Here is a 13,607-nt window from a genome sequence, read left to right as displayed (position 1 = left end):
CGAAATCGGCGGGTATTCTGAGTTTAGTTCTAGTTCCTACCCAGAACTAATCGTCAATAGGTAGATTTCGGTTCCAAATTTTTGGAACCGTTACTGTGTAGTTCTGGTTCTTATAGTTAGGAACCAGAATAGGAACCGGAACCAGAACCGGAATCAGGAACCAGGAACGGAGATTAATATAAAATAAAATTAAATATTAGAGGGGTTAATAAAAACTTTTATAGAAAAAGTAATGTGAATACATTTATATTTATATTTCATAACATTTAAAGTAAGTTGGTTTGACTTTTGAGAATCTACCTTTACAAAGTAATGGAGTTTGTCATTTTGAATTTATAATTTGTAATTTTATTTTTGTTAACAAGTGCCAGGTGGGGGGGTATTTGTAAGTTTTTAAGGGTTTTTTTGCTATTTTAAAAACTTTTGGGGGGTCATGTAATTTTACAGGGTACTCAGAACCGGAACCAGAACCGTTGTTACAGGTTCTGGTTCTGGTTCCAAATTTTAAGAAACCGTCAGTTCTGGTTCCGGTTCCTTCAAAAAGTGCAGGGTATTTGGAACCGAACACCCCTAATTACAAGTGTATTAAATATTGGGGTGACCAATTGAAATAAAAATTATTGGTATATTACTTTATTGAACGGTTTATATGTATTAACCAAACAGTTTGACTTGAAAAATTAGGTTACCTTTACAACACTTTAAGAAAAGATTGATTGTCCCTCTAAGTCATCTAGTTAGCATAATTGAAATGCCCAACTGAATTGGAAAATTAGGATATTTTTTATCTTATAATGTTTTGAGATAATCAACATAAAATAATCACTATTTAATTAAAATAGAATATGGTGGTTTAATGGTAAATTGTGATTGATAAATGCTTTATTTACACGAAATTTTATTTTTAGTAGTTATAATAGTTATTTTTAATGGTAAACTGTGATTGATAAATCATTTATTTACACAAAATGAATCAAATAAAGTAGAGATATATTGATATGATGTGATCTAAGAATAGAATAATAAGCTAGTTACATTAATATAACTCCTAAAATTTGTTAATAATTATGTCATCACTTGTGACAAATATAAAAAGAGAAATCACTACATATTTTTATGAATAAAAGTTTGGATTTGCTTTCATAAAAGTGATACGCTAATTTAGACTCTAAATTGGCCATGAAGATACTAACTTCATTGACATAATTATGCTCTTGGAGTTTTTTTGTAATCCTGTATATAAATCCTCATTGGACAACTTCCTCCTACTATTTTGACAATTTTGTGCATTCCTCCTACAACACCTGCCTTCCAGTTCCTTTCAACTTAACATCACATTTGTTATAGTCAGCTTTTGTGTGTCGGTCTAGATAGAAGATGGGTGTGGTCATTTAGAAAGTCTGGCCCATTTTTCAAAGACCGAATGGGAGCCCATTTGTATCCAACCCAATTTGCCTGATCCAGGACCGTGTCCATGTGAGAATGTTCAAGAGTTAGTATTTTCTTTCATAAATGTTGTAGTTAGTCCATACAGAGCGCATGAATTTTATTTTTCACACGTATTGACCATATTAATTTAAAGGCACTTCTACATTTATAACTTAATCTCACAACTTCGACGTGATAGCTCACAATTGGTTAACTCATAATGAGTTCAGTTTACCTAACAATGAGTTTTGTTTACCTAATTGCAAGTTGTCACGTCGGGATTGTGAGAGAAAGTTTGTAAGATTGAGTTGTGAATCAATCTTTATTGTTAATTTAATCATACACTTATAACTCAATCTCATAAATTTTCTCTTACAACTCCGACTTAGCAGCTCGCAATTTAATAATAACTCTATCTTTATTATTTTTTATTAGAGGAAGTCTATAGTGAATTGTTATCCATTGTGTTTATTACTACCTTATGTAATTTCTCAAAATATTTGTATGCCACATATGATTCACGAAAGTTTTTGATTTAAATTAAATTAAATAACAATAATTAATAATAATAATTACCTCAATGAAAATTGGAACATCTTACACCAGGGCAACATTAATTTCAAAAGTGTCCGTAGCATTAATGATATATATATACATATATTACATGAGTTCTCTTTAGGTGAGCTAAAACTCTCCGTGTCCAAATATTCCTCTTGCTCCACTTTCTCCAAAATCAACATTTCAGAACTCCATTAAACAATAAAAGTAAATGACATCTACCAAATCCATCTCATCAACTCCCAATATTTCACTCCTCAATCTCTATATAAATGCACTTCTAACCCTTCATTAATCCATCATCAATCTTCTAATTAATCGTGTTTTTTTCAAACTCACATATATATTATTGCATACATGGAATCCCACAATTTCATTTCCAGCACGTCAAAGGCCACTGCCTATCTGATGTTCCTTACCCTTGTCACCATACTATCTTCCACCTCAGCTCGAATTCTCGATGAACAACCGGTCCTGCCGCCGGTTCCTCCGTAGCCATCCGATCCTGTCTCGACAGCTGTTGCCAATTTACCAACCGTGGCTGCAACCAATAGTGCCACTGACGCTGCCCACACCTTAACCTTCTTTATGCATGACATTCTTGGCGGGTCCAACCATTCAGCTCTAGCCATGACCGACGTCGTGAACAACCCCGCCGTCAGTGGTTAGGTTCCCTTTGCCAAGCCTAATGGTTCAAATCTCCCAATAAACAATGGTGTTCCTCAAAACAGTGGAAACAGTGGTCTTTTAAACAACAATAATATCCCATTTCTCACAGGCCTAAGTGGCACCACACAAAATGTTTTACAAAACAATGGCAACAATTTTCTCAATAACGCATTGAACTTCCCGGCTGCTTTCAATGGAGGCCAACTTTCATCAGGGTCTATTCTCCAGAAACTGATGTTCGGCACCATGACAGTTATTGATAACGAGCTGACAGAAGGGCACGAACTAGGGTCAGGATTTGTGGGCAAGGCGCAAGGGTTCTATGTGGCGAGTTCAATCGATGGTTCAAGCCAAACCATGGCGTTTACGACTATGTTTCAGAGTGGAAACTTTGTTGATAGTTTAAGCTTTTTCGGGGTTCATCGGACTGCTACATCGGAGTCTCAGCTGGCAATTATGGGTGGTACTGGGAAGTATGTTAATGTAAAAGTGTTCGCCATTGTTAAGACTTTACGCGAGACTAATCAGCATGAAACTGATGGTGTTGAGACACTGCTTGTATTTACTGTTTATGTTAGTTACTTAATTATTCAAGAAATTAAGTCCTAAATGTTGCAATTAATTAATGTGTATTTGTTTCTTTCTGAACTGCAATGGTAAAATCTTTTTTTAAGATGTGAATTTTACACATCTATTGCTCGAAATATTAAATCTACACATGTATTGCATATTAATAATAACCATTAGATCGATTTTTTATTCATCAGAAACAAACACGAGGTATATGACTCACAACACAAATAGAAGTACTGAAATCACGAACTTGTATACAATACTAGTTAACGGTGAAACAATTTATAGTAATACAAAACCAAAAACAATAAATACACATAAACCACAAACTAGTATAGAGAAAAAATAATATACGTGATTTATCCTATTTCACCTAGTTAACAGGTTATGTTAACAAAGTTAATATTATTGAAATACTATCTCATCTCTCTTGTTACAATAAATATAATTTATATTATGATTTATTATTACATTTATACAAGAAAAAAATAAGTTTATATAGGTTTAAAGACTAAAACGTATTACAATGATCTCTTTTCGCAAGTCAAACCTAATAAAGATTAATAATTTAAATAAATCGTACAACGAAACCTCTAAATACGTCTGCATGATCCGTTATTGTTAAAGTGGTCGATAACTCTAACAAATGGGGTAAATAAATAAACTAACTATAATGGAAACAAAGAAAAATATGAACTTCAATTTGAGATAACATCAACACCTACATAGAGATTAAAAACACTAATTGTTTCGCTAAGAAAATCTGCTATGGGGCTATCTCTTTGGGAAACGATGAGCCTTTGCTTGCCTTTATAATCTCTCTTGCAAGCATGAACATTTGACACACTACTACGTGTAAAGGAGTGTGAAGATAAATAATTGCTTTCGGCCTAAAGTCACTGGTCCCCAAATTTTAATGCTATAACTCTAATTTACAGATGATCGAACTTTAGATAGAAGTTAAAAAGGTATTTGTCGAAGTTAAATTTTTAAATTGTTATTATTTTTTAGAATAGTACATAAATTGACCAAAATAAGTATTTATCTTTCATAAATTTGTTAATTAAAACTATATTAATAATAAATTCTTTAAATAAAAATTTTAAATTTAAAACAATTTAATATTAATTAAAATAAATTAAAACAATAATTTATATTGATAAAATTTCTATCTTTATATTGCTTTTCGTATCACCTAGCAGTCAAAGTGGCTGTCAATCATATATCTTTACGAAGGTGACTAAAGTCTAAACTTATACAAGAAGAAAGAGTGATCCAACTTGTACAAGAAGAAAGAAAATGCACACTATATAAATATTTAATGTGTGGAGAAAGAGAAATACATAACATTTTTTTCTTCATCTATAAGTTGCCTTCAAAATTAAACACACAAAGAAAAGCCGAGAAAAAATCATGGCAGCTTCCATGGTGAAGTTGAAGCTTCTGATAGACACTGAGGGAAAGAGAGTCCTTTTCGCTGAAGCCGGCAAGGACTTCGTAGATTTTCTCTTCGACATACTTTCTTTGCCTATTGGAACAGTGGTTAAGCTCTTGATAGGGAAAAGCTTGGTGGGTTGCCTTGATAAACTTTATGAGCGCATCGAAAATCTTGATGAAACCTATATGCAACCAAACCAAGATAAGAACTCGGTGCTCCATCCAGAACCTTCAATATCTGCCACTGAAAGCCCTCTTCTGTTGTCTCACCTTCACCGTGAATCAAAAACACGAAAGCTTTACACGTGTGCTACTACGTTTGAGCACATATCTAACCGAAGGAGAACCGCATTCAGTTTTTCTCCGAACCATTTTAATGTGAGTGATGTCCCGAACGTGCTTTGTCCCGAATGCAAGGCATCGATGAGCCGCGAGGTAACTTATATTTCTCCAGGGGGTGAAAAAACGGAAGCTGTGGTTGAAGAAGGATTTGTTAAAGGGGTGGTGACTTACATGGTGATGGATAATCTAGAGGTGATGCCTTTGTCTACTATATCTAGTATTACTTTCCTTAACAAGTTTAATGTTAAGAATTTGAGTGCACTTGAGGAGAGGATAGTTGATTTTGGCAGGGAAGAGGTATGTGTTGATCATCTTTTTTTTTTTGGGCGCTTTAAATGTTACTCCATAGTCGACACATATATATAGCTATTAGCTAGTAATATTTTAATTTGATCTCCTATTGTTAGGGTCTGAAGCTGCTGAAGGCCTCAATGGAATGCCGCAATGTTTTAACCAGTGTTTTCTTGGCCAATAAGAGTGGTTAATATACCTCATGCGGTGAGGCTTCTTGATTTATCTGGGACTTAATTTGAAGCCATTCTGATACTAAAAGCTGCCTCTTTTTTTCTTTTTAATGTTCTTGGGTTATGAACTCTTCAGTTTGCTCATCTGAATAGAGTATGCTATGTAATTTTGCTGGACTTCCGAACTGCTTTGGATGGTAATACAGGGATTTTGATCAGTTGCACTGCCTAGATGATGTTAATGTATAGTAATAATGCATTATTTAACAAAGAAAAACATTACTTTAATATAAAGAGATATCCCAAAAAAAAAAAAAAAAACCCAAACCCAACACCAAAGGTAAAATCATATTGACAGTAATTTAATTGTTCGAATTAGTAGGTTTTCACCAAACTGATCAATTAATGCATTTCGAAAAGCAGGGTGAGCCTCTGTATCCTTGATTTTTTTATGTCGAGCAAGAAATTTGAAATCAGAGACTTGTGGCTAATTCAAAAAGATGTATTGATATTCAAGGTTTAGATTTATAGACTATTTCAAAAAGATATTTATTTCATAAACTCACAAAAGAGTGTGTTGTCCATTTAAGCTTTTTAGATTAATGTTTTTAAATTAGTGTTAATTTTTATTTTGAGTTATTGGTTTAATTATTGCATTGAGTAAGTTTTACTTTTAATTTCACATTTTTTTAATTAATCTATTATGATATTATGATAATATTATAATCAAATTAACTTATACAAATAAAATTGGGCTGTAGAGTTGGTGTAAAGGAATTAATAATTCAAATTAACTTTAATAAAAAAAAAAAAATTAATGCATCGGCTGCTTAGTTTGGTGTTTTTTTTACCGGCAAGGATCTGGCGTGGGTTGGAGATGCACCTAATACTATATATAATATATAAATATACATTACATGAGTTTCTCTAGGTGAGCTAAAACTTCCGTGTCCAATATTCCTCTTGCTCCACTTTCTCCAAAATCAACTTTCAGAACTCCATTAAACAATAAAAGTAAATGAATCTACCAATCCATCTCATCAACTCCCAATATTTCACTTCCTCAATCTCTATATAAAGCACTTCTAACCTTCATTAATCCATCATTCAATCTTTTTAAACTCACATATATATTATTGCATACATGGAATCCCACAATTTCATTTCCACACGTCAAAGGCCACTGCCTATCTGATGTCCTTACCCTTGTCACATACTACTCCCACCTCAGCTCGAATTCTCGATGAACAACCGGTCCTGCCGCCGGTTCCTCCGTAGCCATCCGATCCTGTCTCGACAGCTGTTGCCAATTTACCAACCGTGGCTGCAACCATAGTGCCACTGACGCTGCCCACACCTTAACCTTCTTTATGCATGACATTCTTGGCGGTCCAACCTTCAGCTCTAGCCTGACCGGAGTCGTGAACAACCCCGCCGTCAGTGGTCAGGTTCCCTTTGCCAAGCCTAACGGTGCAAATCTCCCAATAAACAATGTGTATCCTTAAAACATGGAAAGTGGTCTTTTAAAACAATAATATCCCATTTCTCACAGGCCTAAGTGGCACCACAAAATGTTTTACAAAACATGGCAACAATTTTCTCAATAACGCATTGAACTTCCGGCGCTTTCAATGGAGGCCAACTTTCATCAGGTCTATTCTCCAGAAACTGATGTTCGGCACCATGACAGTTATTGATAACGAGCTACAGAAGGGCACGAACTAGGGTCAGGATGTGTGGCAAGGCGCAAGGGTTCTATGTGGCGAGTTCCATCGATGGTTCAAGCCAAACCATGGCGTTTACGACTATGTTTCAGAGTGGAAACTTTGTTGATAGTTTAAGCTTTTTCGGGGTTCATGGACTGCTACATCGGAGTCTCAGCTGGCAATTATGGGTGGTACTGGAAGTATGTAATGCAAAAGGGTTCGCCATTGTTAAAACTTTACGCGGACTATCAGCATGAAACTGATGGTGTTGAGACACTGCTTGTATTTACTGTTTATGTAGTACTAATTTCAAATGTTATGAAATATAAATATAAAGGTATTCACATTACTTTTTCTACAAAAGTTTTTATTAACCCCCATAATCTTTAATTTTATTTTTTATTAGTCTCGGTTTCTGTTCTAGTTCTAGTTCCTAATTATAGAAACTGGATCCGAAACTGCACAGTAACGGTTCCAAAAATTTGGAACCGGAATCTACCCATTGACAGTCGGTTCAGGGTAGGAAATGGAACCAAACCCCGACTACCCACCGACTTTGGTTCCAACCGGTTCTTTTGAACACCCCTAGCCACATAGGGATTGTAAGATTGAATTACGAGTCAATCTTTATTGTTAATTTAATAATACACTTATAACTCAATTTCATAAATTTTCTCTCATAACTTCACTTAGTAGCTTGCAATTTAATAATAACTATATCTTTATTATTTTTTATTAGACAAAGTCTAGTGAATTGTTATTCATTGTGTTTATTACTATGTTATATAATTTCTCAAAATATTTGTATGCCACATATGATTCACGAAAGTTTTTAATTTAAATTAAATTCAATAACAATAATTAATAATAATAATAATAATTGCCTCAAAGAAAATTGGAACATGTTACACCAAGGCAACATTAATTTCAAAAGTGTCCCTAGCATTATTAAGACCATCTCCAACCCATTGCACCAAATTAGCGCAAGTTTTGCACCAAATTGGTACAAATTTTGGTGTAAAATACTATTCCATCTCCAACCCATTACACCAAATATTACACAAAAAAGAATATTCTTTTTCTTTTTCTTTTATTGTAATAATCAACAATTAACCTATTTCACTCATTATTTTTGTATATATTAATTAAATATTAGGAATGATATTTTTATTAAATAATAATTATTTTTAAAAATTATACTAATCTAATAAATCTACATTTGAAATCATCAAACTTAAATACGGAAATGATTATCTAATTAAGAGATAATTATATAACCAAAATGCAAGTGTATTAAAATTGGGGTGACCAACTGAAATAAAAATTTGGTTATTACTTTATTGAAGGTTTATACTTTATATGTATTAATACTTTTTATATAAACAAATTCCATATTAATTTAAAGACAATCATACTACAATTCAATCTCACAAATTTTCTCTCACAACTTCGGCGTGGTAGCTCACAATGGTCGACTCGTAAGAGTCCAGTTTACCCAACAACAATGAGTCACGTCTGCCCAATTACGGTTGCCACATCTAGGGGTGTTTGGTTTCGAGTACCCTACATTTTTTGAAGGAATCGGAACCGACGGTTCCTTGAAAATTGGAACCCAAACAGGAACCAACGGTTCTGGTTCCAGTTCCTAGGTACCTGAAACGCGAACCTGTAACAACGGTTCGGTTACAATTCTGAGTACCCATAAAATTACATGACCCCCCAAAGTTTTTAAAATGGCAAAAAAACCTAAAAACTTACAATAACACCCCCCCCCCCACACCCCCCCCACCCCCCCCCCCCCCCCCCCCCCCCCCCCCCCCCCCCCCCCCCCCCTGGTTTTGTTAACAAAAATAAAATTACAAATTATAAATTCAAAAATTACAAACTCCATTACTTTTAAAGGTAGATTCTCAAAAGTCAAACAAACGTACTTAGGGGTCGGCGGAAATAGGATTTAAGGGGTTTTGATGATTAATGGTCGATAAAGAAAATGATGGTGGTGTGGGATCGCAACAATGCCGAAATAAAAAATGAAATATAAATGTAGATAGTAAAATGATATTTTAAAAGTTTGGACGTAGAGAAATATCATCAGGAAAAACTCGTTTACTCGATTTAGAATCAACAAATCGATTCGACCGCCTTCCCAACAAAAGACAGCCAGCATATTTTTGTAAGTTTACCATGTGAATAAATGTCATCAAACTTATTTACGTGTTTGATCATCTCCCTGAAAACAATTGGAATCTTAACAGCTTTCATATTGGTTTGTGAAGCCTCAAAACTTCACGAAGCTCAGTGTAAATTTGGTTTATGATATTCTTTTTAAATTATATAAGATGTCATATTATTTTGAAGAGGCAAAAATTATATAAGACGTTAATTCAGATACAATTGGAATTGGGAACACTATCTAGGATGTAGTTCTGTAATGTTCATGGAACCGCTTAACTTCTGAGTTGGTTTCAGAGCTCTAATGGCTGTAGTCTGCATAAAAAATCCAGGTGCACGACACTGTTAACCATGTGAACAACTTGAGGCATGTAGGGCCAGTCATTTGAACTTTCCTGAGCGCATAGCAACCCAATGTGGTCTAATGGCAAGCTGCTGTCCAATGTAAGTCACGGTCACGCGTAATGTAGTCGTTCTCAGGAAGTAATTAAAGTAGATATTAGAATTTACACGTTATCTGTTGACTAATATTGAGTTAACGACATGTTCCCACTCAAAGACTAGCGAAAATTCAGGGAGGAAACACTCAATTCCAACCAAAATCGGGGCGGACAAAATTGGGGGATGGATGGGTTTTATCGGGGATGAGTGGGGAAGCTAGTGGTGGTGGCAGTTGTTGATGCTTGATTTTGGATACCAATGACTCGTGCAAAGTGCTAAGACAGTCTTAAAAATTACATGTGATGGATCCATGAGATTTGAATATGGTGTTGAGATTATATATGTTGCAGAAACATAAATAATAGACTGACAAAAGAGGTTTTTATAATTGTTCAGATGCTTAAAGTAACTCCTATATCCACTGTTATTTTATTATTCTCTGACTATTTCTATAATATTGCCCGTAAGACATACAAAGATGAAGAAATACTTTACTTACATAGAGAAATAATGAAGCTCAAATCTATGCCTAGCTCTCATATGTCAAACCCCACCCTCCTTTCCCTCCCCCCCCCCCTTTTTCGTGAAGAGAGATGCTCATTTATACACTTTTTTAGGTCAATGTCAAGAATGCTTTTGCAAATTGCCCTGACATGTAGGGATCACTCCTTAATTCTTATCTTTTTAGTTTGATAAAGTTAGGACAGGTGTGTAGTCCTCATCCACTCATAGACAAAACTTGAATCTACTGGGTTGGTGACAACCGTATCCCTTCTGTCTTAGGGCAACGTGACAGCTCCTAGACGGTACAAAGCCTTCTTGAACTCTGATTGGTTGGTACTGATATCAGTGTGATTTTTTAGGAACAACAGCGGTGATGTCCAGCGGTGCTGGAATTAAGCTAGATCTGGATTTTTTGCACAACTGCGAGAGAAGGGAAAATTGTGGAGAAAAGGCTCGAATCCGACCAAAATGGAGGCGGACAAGGCTTGGGGATGGATGGGTTTTGTTGGGGATGAGTGGGGGAAGCTAGTGGTGGTGGCAATGATGTCCAACAGTTTTGGAATTCAGTTAGATCTGGATTTTTCCGACAATTGTGAGGGAGGGGAACATCGCGAAGAAAAGGCTAAGATTTGGCCAAAATGGAGGCGGACGAGGCTTGGGAAAGGATGAGTTTTGTTGGGGATGAGTGGCGGAAGCTAGTGGTGGTGGCGGTGATGTCTAATGGCGTTGAAATCCAACTAGATCTGGATTTTTCTGGCAACTGCAAGGGAGGAGAGTGATTAGGGGTGCTTGTGAGAGAAATTTGGGATATAAAGGGTTATTTTGAAGTTTTCATTTTCAATTCAGATTTAACGCAGTTCAAATGACCATTTAACCCTTTAACCGTTGTATTAAATGATTTTCTGTTAATTTAAGAGTGAAAATCTGAAAATGAAACCAAGGATGGGAACTTAGAATTTCGCTAATCTTTGGGTGGGAACATGTCATGTACTCATATTCTTTGTCCACTCCACCACGGTTTTGGAAGAAACTATTCATTCTTGATATTGATATCAAGTATTTATTCTACATGGAATCGTGGATGTATGTTTGAAATGTAGTGATAGGGAAGGAGCTAGACTTTGAATTGTGGGCTGACTGAATATAAATATAAATTAATACAAACAAAATCAATTTTTTTTTTTTTTTTTTTTTTTTTTGCTTCAATCTATTACTTAAGTTCTACATATGAAACAAAGAGAGAAATTTTAATTTTTCAATTTGTAAATAGTTTTAAAGCCTTTAAATATAAATTTTGAAAATCATCGAAACTTTAAATACGGAAATGATTATCTAATTAAGAGATAATTATTTATAACCAACATTGCAAGTGTATTAAATATTGGGGTGACCAACTGAAATAAAAAATATTGGTATATTACTTTATTGAAAGGTTTATACTTTATATGTATTAATACTTCTTTATATAAACAAATTCCATATTAATTTAAAGACAATCATATACTTACAATTCAATCTCACAAATTTTCTCTCACAACTTCGGCGTGGTAGCTCACAATTGGTCGACTCGTAATGAGTCCAGTTTACCCAACAACAATGAGTCACGTCTGCCCAATTACGAGTTGCCACATCTAGGGGTGTTTGGTTTCGAGTACCCTACATTTTTTGAAGGAATCGGAACCGACGGTTCCTTGAAATTTGGAACCAAAACAGGAACCAACGGTTCTGGTTCCAGTTCCTAGGTACCTAGAACCGGAACCTGTAACAACGGTTCCGGTTACAATTCTGAGTACCCTATAAAATTACATGACCCCCCAAAAGTTTTTTAAAATGGCAAAAAAAACCTTAAAAACTTACAATAACACCCCCCCCCCCCCCCCCCCCCCCCCCCCCACCCCCCTGGTTCTTGTAACAAAAATAAAATTACAAATTATAATTCAAAATTACAAACTCCATTACTTTGTAAAGGTAGATTCTCAAAAGTCAAACCAACTTACTTCAAATGGTATGAAATATAAAAAAAGGTATTCACATTACTTTTTCTACAAAAGTTTTATAACCCCCATAATCTTTAATTTATTTTTTATAGTCTCGGTTTCTGTTCTAGTTCTAGTTCCTAATTATGAAACTGGATCCGAAACTGCACAGTAACGGTTCCAAAAATTTGGAACCGGAATCTACCAGACAGTCGGTTCAGGGTAGGGAATGGAACCAAACCCCGACTACCCACGACTTTGGTTCCAACCGGTCTTTGAACACCCTAGCCACATAGGGATTGTAAGATTGAATAGAGTAATCTTATTGTAATAATAATACACTATAACTCAATTTCATAAATTTTCTCTCATAACTTCACTTAGTAGCTTGCAATTTAATAATAACTATATCTTTATTATTTTTTATTAGACAAAGTCTAGTGAATTGTTATTCATTGTGTTTATACTATGTATATAATTTCTCAAAATATTTGTATGCCACATTGATTCACGAAAGTTTTTAATTTAAATTAAATTCAATAACAATAATTAATAATAAAATAATAATTGCCTCAAAGAAAATTGGAACATGTTACACAAGGCAACATTAATTTCAAAAGTGTCCCTAGCATTATTAAGACCATCTCCAACCCATTGCACCAAATTAGCGCAAGTTTTGCACCAAATTGGTACAAATTTGGTGTAAAATACTATTCCATCTCCAACCCATTACACCAAATATTACACAAAAAGAATATCTTCTTTTTCTTTTATTGTAATAATCAACAATTAACCTATTTCACTCATTATTTTTGTATATATTAATTAAATATGGAATGATATTTTATTAAATAATAATTATTTTAAAAATTATACTAATCTAATAAAATAAGCATTATTTAATCAAATAAACATTACATTTAATATAAATGATATCCAAAAAAAAAAAAAAAAAAAAAACAACACAAAGGTAAAATTCCATATTGACAGTAATTTAATTTTCCGAATTAGTATGTTCTTCCCACAAATGATCAATTAATGCATTTCGAAAAGCATGGTGAGCCTCTGTATCCTTGATTTTTTTATGTCGAGCAAGAAAATTTTGAAATCAGAGATTTGTGGCTAATTCAAAAAGATGTATTGTCTATTCAAGTTTTTTAGATTTATAACTTATTTCAAAAGATATTTTATTCATTCAAACTCAAAAAGATGTGTTGTCCATTTAAGCTTTTTAGATTTAATGTTTTTAAATTAGTGTTAATTTTTATTTTGAGTTATTGTAGTTTAATATTTGCATTGAGTAAAGTTTTACTTTTAATTTTTCATCATTTTTTTAA

At 34.0% G+C, this 13,607-nt stretch overlaps 2 pseudogenes; both read left to right on the top strand.

Annotated features, from left to right (window-relative positions):
- The first annotated feature begins 2,343 nt into the window (after positions 1 to 2,343).
- On the top strand, positions 2,344 to 3,264 carry LOC116112237 (annotated as a pseudogene).
- Positions 3,265 to 6,388: 3,124 nt separating this feature from the next.
- LOC116112236 lies at positions 6,389 to 10,823 on the top strand (annotated as a pseudogene).
- The last annotated feature ends 2,784 nt before the right edge of the window (positions 10,824 to 13,607 follow it).

This window comes from Pistacia vera, unplaced genomic scaffold (genome assembly GCF_008641045.1).
Source record: "Pistacia vera cultivar Batoury unplaced genomic scaffold, PisVer_v2 Contig658, whole genome shotgun sequence".
In the NCBI taxonomy this organism is placed as follows: Eukaryota; Viridiplantae; Streptophyta; class Magnoliopsida; order Sapindales; family Anacardiaceae; genus Pistacia; species Pistacia vera.
Note: the sequence above shows the minus strand (reverse complement) of the source record. Positions and strands in the feature narration are given on the sequence as shown.